This window comes from Mus caroli, chromosome 1 (genome assembly GCF_900094665.2).
Source record: "Mus caroli chromosome 1, CAROLI_EIJ_v1.1, whole genome shotgun sequence".
Classification (NCBI taxonomy): Eukaryota; Metazoa; Chordata; class Mammalia; order Rodentia; family Muridae; genus Mus; species Mus caroli.
Window position 1 is genome coordinate 78,418,605 of NC_034570.1, and position 8,148 is coordinate 78,426,752.

Genomic DNA, 8,148 nt, shown 5'->3' on the forward strand with positions numbered 1-8,148 from the left:
GGTAGACAGCACTGCAGATCACAAGCTCTAACTGTCAGGCAGTGTGTCAGGTGCACTAACGTGATAAATCCAGGGCATAGTGAGAGGAGTCATGTCTGGATGACCTGTGTTAACACAGGGACCTGTGTTAAATGCCACCCCATGCCATCAGGGTCATATTGTCACAGTTTTAAGATACTCTTGTATGATTCATCTTGGGTTCCTTGTTGACCAGACAATGGTCTCATCAGACTACAGAAGAAACACACCCCTATGCAGGTGAATGACAATAGCTCTACAAACTGCCCCCAAGACAGCTGCCTTCTCTCCCAGCCTTGAGGCTATGCATGAACCAGAGCTCCTTGGATTTCAGGACTTCCCAAATGCCGCAGAGAGAGGAAGGCTGGGATCTGCCCAGGACACAAAATGCTGAGCCGGCTGCTCACCTTGCGGCCTTGCGGCCTCTGACCAGACCCTTCCTTTGCAGCCTTCACCTGGGGCTAATGGACCCTGCCTCTTGGGTGTTGCTCTGTGGCCCATCTGCTCATCACCCTCTCCAAAAAATCCAAAGTATGCAGTCCTAGTTGTTTGGAATCCTACTGACCACCACATCCTAGACACTGTTTGAGAATTTCTGTACAGGCCAGAAAACAGGAGACGGCTGGTACCATTTCTGTTCAACTCTATTAAATGTTTTTTGAACAGATCTTACAGATCCTTCCCTAAGTCTGTAGATAAAAACTAAAGGCTTTCTTGAGGAAGGTGCTAGAGCTTGTGTAACTGAGCCACAAACCTTTTGCACCTTACAGACCACTCTAGACCCTCTCACTTATAGAGAGAGGTCACTGCTGAGACTGAAACCAGACTTGCCGCCACACCTAGCACTCCCTGGCATTAGTTCTCAGCTGGGTAGCCCTTACCTCTGGGGCTTTGCTGGATATATGAGAATAGGATGCTGCATTCATCCACGTACCACCACCAAGTCCAGGAAATGGGCAGTCTAATGGGGGAATCAAGGTGGGACAGATGCCACGGTAGATTCTTCTCTATCCTCCCAAAGGACTGGGCTGAGAAATGGTAACCTGTCAGAGGATGATTCTGTGAGCCAGAGCAACCAGAGCTGTCTGTCACCAAGCCAGGACCAGCTCCCTAACAGTCTATAGAAGTGGCTGCACCTCTTCCCCAGCTGGACTCTGTTACTCCTTCTGAGTGGCCTGAGCCATTCCTCCTGACAAAGAGGAACGGTATCCTTGTCTTGACATTCTTTCCAAGGAACTCAAAATGGTCTACTCGGGTTTCCCTCTGGACCTCTTCTCCCTTTCCACAGGATCTTGTTGGCCATAGTCAGCATCCCTTGGTCCCCTCTGAGATAAGCACGTGACTCAGCCTACTCGGTCATGAATGGTCCTCTGGTTACAGATTATGACTCAGGAGTATCATGCAAATAATCTTAGAGCTTCTGGGATTGACCCCCCTTCCCATCTGGACAGGCTCATCCACATCTAGTCAAGAGCAAGCTGGAACCCTGCTTCCCAGTGCTTTTACACATCATCATCTCAATCCAGAGAGACCTTGGCTTCTTTCCTTAGTGGGGAAAGGGAATAGTGATGGTGGAGATAACAGGATCTAGGTTCTCGACCTTCCTAATGCTGCAACCACTTAATACAGGTCCTCATGTTGTGGTGATCCCACCACCACCACCACCACCATAAAATTATTTTCATTACTACTTCATAACTGTTATTTTGGCTACTGTTATGAACTGTAATGTAAATATCTGTGTTTCTTGATGGTCTAGGTGACCCGGGTTTGACTCCCCCCTGAAAGGGGTTGAGAACCACTCTACAATCACCCAGGAGTCAAACTTTGGGCATGGCCAAGAGGGAGTTTCTAGACTGACTAATTAAGGTGGGATGACTTAGCCTGCATGTGGGCAGCACCATTGCAAAGGCTGGGGTTGTGCATTGGATGAAGAGGGTAAGAGAAGGTGAGCCGAAGCATCTATCTCTCTGCTTCCTGACAGCTGCTGCCAAACCTTCTCCTCCTTGGTGAACTAACTCTACCCTCAATCTGGGAGGGAAAATAAACCCTTCATTCCCTCAGTTGCATTTGCCCAATATTTTGTGGTTATTTTGTTTCAGCAGTAAGAGAAGTAACACACTTATCACCAGACTCCCAGCACAGCAGGTCCCCCACCCCCTCCACGCCCTTGCAATTGCCATGTACAGTACCATTCTCTTGTGCAGTGGTTAGAAGTGGTCATTATTGGGTAGCCAGTTACACATATATCTGTTCTGCCTCGTAACCTAGGGTGGATCAATTGACCAAATAGGGCAGACAGATGTTCCTACACAGAGAGAGGCCAGAATCCACCCTGAGGTGACAATGCCATCTGTTCGTTTTTGCCTATGACTTTCCAGGCTCTTAGGTGCTATACTCTGCCTGCTGAGGAACCTCTCTGCTCCAGCCGACAGGGACAATTGGTGTTAATGTTTAAATGTGAAGTATCCCCTGCAGGCTCATGTGGTTTTTGAATATTTGGTTCCCAGCTAGTGGTATCATTATAAGAAGTTATAAAAACCTCTAGAATGTAGGACCCAGCTGGCTGATGAGGCCACAAGGACAGGCTTCGAGGATTATAGCCCTTCTGGATAAAACTCCTTCTTCTTCTTCTTCTTCTTCTTCTTCTTCTTCTTCTTCTTCTTCTTCTTCTTCTTCTTCTTCTTCTTCTTCTTCTTCTTCTTCTTCTTCTTNTTCCTTCCTCCCCTTCCTCCCCTTCCTTCCTCCCCTTCCTTCCTCCCCTTCCTTCCTCCCCTTCCTCCCCTTCCTCCCCTTCCTCCCTTTCCTCCCCTTCCTCTCCTTCTCCTTCTTCCTCCTCTTCCTCTTCCTCCTCCTTCTTTGTCTTTTTCATCTTCTTCTTTGCTTGTATGTAGGCACAGCTGGTCTGTATCTTACTATGTAAACTAGACTTGACCTTGAACTCACAGAGCTGCCTACTTCTGCCTCCCAAGTGCAGGAATTAAATGCATGTGCCACTCAGCTTGATCCATGGAAATATAAAGAAGCTGAATGCTTCATGCTCCCTACCATGTCCTGGCCACAGACAGGAACTGATTCTAACACTATACGGTATGATTACCCCACCATAAAGGACTGTATCTTCTTTGACCACGAGCCACTTCTATCTCAGCAACCAGAAATGCAACTAAGAGATTGGCTGTGTTCAGTGGGCAGAGTTATGAGATAAGTGCTACCATGGACGATCCCCCTTCCAAAGTGAAGGCACAGACTGTATAGATTCCACCAAGGTCCAGCTCCATAGCCAGACAACATGGATTATTTAGCTCCTACTACGTGTCAAGTGTTCTGTGAAGTTCTGAACCTCCAGGGTCTCTGCCTGTAAAAACTTTTCAGTTGGAAGATCCTTTCAAAGAGCCAGAATATAATCATTTGAGATGTTGTGAAGCTCACAGTAGGTTGAAACCCCCTAAATCTATTGTTGTTGCCTCTAAGGCAACCACACACAGCGTGGATAGTTGTGGCCGTGTACCAATATGGCTTTATGGGCAATGGCTTAGAGCAGAGTTGGAAACACACAAACAAGACCTCAGGATACCGGTCAGGTCCCTGCTGAAGCTCAGTAGGTGGCCTTGTGGTATTTTATATGACCCCAGCTTCCCTGATCTGTGGTAGCTGGTCGACCCAACAATTGACATTAGTGGATAAACCGGCAGAGACAACGGCAGCTGACCAGAACAGCGTCTGAAGGGCTGGAAGGGCCTGGAGCACCGGGAGCTTTTCTGGAGCCTTTTAGCCTTTCCATCCCTAGTCCACTTTCCAGGTCCCATGAGGCCCCGCCCAGGGAGGTTTGGCTATGGCCCCAGACAGCCTTACCTTGGAACAGGGTGTCCTGTTTTCTCTCTTCCCATATATAGTTGGCCTTCTGTATTTATAGTTGCCATATCTGAGGAGCCAGTCAATAGGACTGAAAATATCCGGGGAAATGCATTTGTAAAGAACACCTGCAGAAGTTTTTCTTGCCATTGTTCCCAACTGGGCACAAGCTGTTTATTTAACATTTATATGGTATCATGTCATCTTAAGTAACATAAAGATGATTTAAAGTATATGGGGGGGTGAGCTCAGCAGATAATGGTGCTTGCCACACACGCCTGGGGACTTGAGTTTGGTTCTCAGAACCAATGGGAAGGTAGAAGAAGAAAACTGACTCTACAAAGCTGTCTGTCCTGTGACCTCCACACGTATGTGGTGGCATGAACACACATTCACTTCATATATATACAATACTACTACTAATAATAATAATAATACCCTTAGAGTATGTGGCACGTGAAAATAGGTCCTATACAAATACCATGTTAATTCCTGTAAGAGAGTGGAACCTCCATTGTTCTGAGTGATGACCATACATCCTCACAGGAAAAAAAATATTTCCTTTCTTTCTTGTTTAAAACAATCATTTCCAGCAAACTTGTTAAGTTATACGGCTATCACCACCATCAGTCTCTGTCCAAAACCTGCTTTTATCCAAGAAATGTGGGTGAGGGTTTCCTGTCACCAAAACTGCTCAAGCACCCCACTACCCTGTGGGAAGAGTACCAGAAGCACACAGGATGGGCCCCCAGAGAGACCCAGGGATGGTGACATGGGAGAATCCCCTGGGAACTGTGAGAGGAACATCTCCTTCATTTCTTAGCCCTTTAAGTGACAGTGGCCAGGTGCTCACATCTGGGTCAGGAACCCTCTGCAGTAGACATGTATGGATGAAACCTTCCCTCAGTGCTACCCACCAAACCCTTACATGCACACAGCAGCATCCCTGGTCCTTCCCACCCAGCTATGGACCACTGGCCTGCTTTTGATGTCTGTGTCCAGGACCTTCAAATCCTTTTGTATTTCACTGAGTCCCCACCACAGGAAGGGGACAGATCTGTACTTGTCCCCAAGGCAGTCGGTAACATCTCAGAGTTATCAGCCAAGTAGATTCCTATCGCAGGGTTTCTAAGGCATTGAGATGAAATTGTCATGAAGGGCTGATACCTGTCATTCTGGGGTTTTGTGGACGAGGCCTGGCCCTACAGCTGGCCTCTCCTCTGCTCTGTTTCTCTAGTAGGAGAAAACTCTTACCCATGCCCTATGGCCCCAGCTCTTTCCTTTTTTTCCGTAGCCATTCTCACCGTCGAAATGTCATTTCATCTTTAATTAACAGTGGGATTCCTTGTTGCCTGCAAGAGGATCCAGTTGGAGCTAAATCAAGTAACTAGGGGCTCCTCCTGGGGGCTTGGAGCAGCTTGCAGTTGCAAAGCAGTTGCTAGGCAACCAGTACTGCTTGCTGCCTCTGCCTTGGGGTGTTTCCAACAGCCTTAGGCCTCCCTCAGCCTCTTTCTTGGCAGAAAGCATCCAAACGCACAGTGTGGGGTGAGGGTCCCTAGCTTTGGGCCTTTATGTCCTGCACAGACCGGGAGGAGGGACATTATCCTAGATACTGTCTCTGGAAGATGCCATACAATTATGGTTTGAATATAAAATTCCCTACAGGATCTGGGGAGCACTTGGTCCTCATCTGGTAAAGCTGTTTGGAGAAGGCTCTGGAATGTTTAAGAGGTAGGCCCTAGTCAGAGGAACTAGGTCACTGAAGGGAAACACCAAGGTTCTAGTCTCTAGTTACATTTTTACTTCCTGTCTGCCAAGAGGGAAACAGCTTCCTCCACACCTGTCCCAGCCAGTACTGTGATGTACTGCCGCACAGAGTCAAGCCACCATGAAATGAACCTCTAAGTGTTTCTGCTCTGTTGGACGGGCATCCTGGGACTCGGAAGCCCAGGAACCACACAGCTCTGAGGGGAGAATGCATCCCAGTGGAAGGGCATCCTGAGACACAGGAGCTCGGGAACCACACATCTCTGAGAGAGAGAAAGCCTCTTCAGCAGAGGTGTTGCAGCTCCCCCGGGAGAGTATCCCAGCTGAGCTGAGGCCTCAGCCCAGCTCTATCTTTGCTTCTTCTTTTCTCTTCAGAGCTTCTTTTCTTCTTGTCCTCTTCTGATGAGAGAGTCACAGCAGGCAGAAAATCTCATGAACGAGATTTATTGAAAGGTCCAGGGTGTGGAGGGATGAATCCAGGGATGGCTGCCTTCTCTGCTCTCAGAAGTGGGCAGCCGGAAATTGGATAAAGGGCAGGCCTTCTCTAGGATTTCTTAAGGGGCAGAGCTTTTCAGGGCAGAGATTTCCAGACTGAGGATTGGTGGGATTTCAAGCCCCTAGTTTGGGAAACTCAGAGATGGATGGGTTTTCCTGTTTAGGGATTGGTGGAGTTTTGTGCTCAGGGATTGGTGGGTTTTTGTGGGAAGCTCAGGGACTGGTAGGTCTTTCTGCATCAGGCCCATGACTTAGTGTGGGAAGTCCTTCCCGGCTGCAGCTGGTTTTGCTGAGGCACCATCCTCTGTGGGGCTGCTTGAGGGAGGCTGGAGAGGAGGTGCTGCCACTGTGGACAGCTCCTGTGAGAGATGCAGACTGAGGAGATGCAGTGGGTGGTGCCGCCATTTTAGACAGCTCCAGTGAGACATTTTACTGCTGCAGCCATAGGCTTGGGTGGAAGGAGGGGCCTGCAGCTGCTTTGAGGGCTTTTGTGCTGCTCCACATAGGGACCGCAGAGTCCACTAAAACTGTGAGCTGAAGGAAACCCTTCCTACCTCGGGTTTCTCACAGGTATCTGCTCACAGTGGTAAAATCCTGACTAAAATCCATACACACTCTATCATCACATCCATCTCTCATTAGAAGAATATGGATTTGCCTCACCTGCTCAGACCTGAGCTCTTCTAGATACCAGGACAAATACAAGACATGTCCAGCACTAAGTAATGAGGCTGCTCTTACTTGATCATTAGGAAGATGAGTGCTGGCCTAGGGAGACGGCTCAGCAGCTAAGAGCACTTGCTACTCTTGCAGCAGAAGATCCAGGCGTGGTCCCCAGCTCCCACAGGGTGGATAACAACCATCTGTTAGCTCCAGTTCCAGGGAATCTGATGCCTCTTCTGGCCCCCATGGAACACCACACACTCGTGGTGGTACACAGTCATACATGCAGGCAAAACACTCATTCACAAAAACAAAAATACATTTTTTTTTTTTAGAGAAGATGAATACACACAATACTCTTTCCAAATGAGAAGATCTAACTGGACTACACAAATTATTAGGGAAGTGCAGGCAATTGTTTAGATGTCTTGTGGACAAGAGAATGTACTGGCCCTTAAAGAAATATTTTAATTCCAGAGACAGTAACTAATACACAAAGTTGGAAATGTGACTGTCTTCCAGTATCACTTTGTGCTGTTTTGTTTTGAGACAGATTATCAGGCTGGCTTGCAACTTGTAGCGATCCTCTTGTTGCACCTCCAGAGCAACAAGATTACAGGTGAGGACCACCATGCCTGGTTTATTCTCACATTTGTGGAATGCTTTCATTGATTTTTTTTTTTTTTTTTTTGCGATGGGGTTTCAAGTAAACGAAACTGCCCTGAACTCACTATGTAGCCAAGGATGCCCTTGAACTTCTGACCCTCCTGTCTCTGCCTCACCAGTGCTGGAATTACAGGTATGTGCCACCAAACCTTGTTCATAAAACACTGTTGGGGGGGGGAGGGGTGTTTGTCTATGTATATGGAAGCACATGTGTGTGCAGGTGTACACATATACAATGCACATGTGAATATCAGAGGACAACCTTGTGTATGGGTCCTAAGGTACCTATCACTTTGTGTTTGAAACAGGACCTCATTGGTCCAGAGTTTTGTCAAATATATGAATATGTACACACACACACACACAATCTCAACTTGTCACTAGTAACTTGACATCTGTCTCTTTATTATTCTGAGGCACTGTTTGAGTCAGCAGTGGCTTCCATGGCTTCCCCCTCAGCTCTGGGAGAGAGATGTAGCCCCCCTGCCTTGGGTCCCCATGTAGCAATGGCACTATCAGCCACAGAGCCCTCTCCAATGCTGTTGGGGGGGGGTTAGAGGTGTTATTTTAACCTTAAGAAAACTGTGATCAGCCGGGCGTGGTGGCGCACGCCTTTAATCCCAGCACTCGGGAGGCAGAGGCAGGCGGATTTCTGAGTTCGAGGCCAGCCTGGTCTACAGAGTG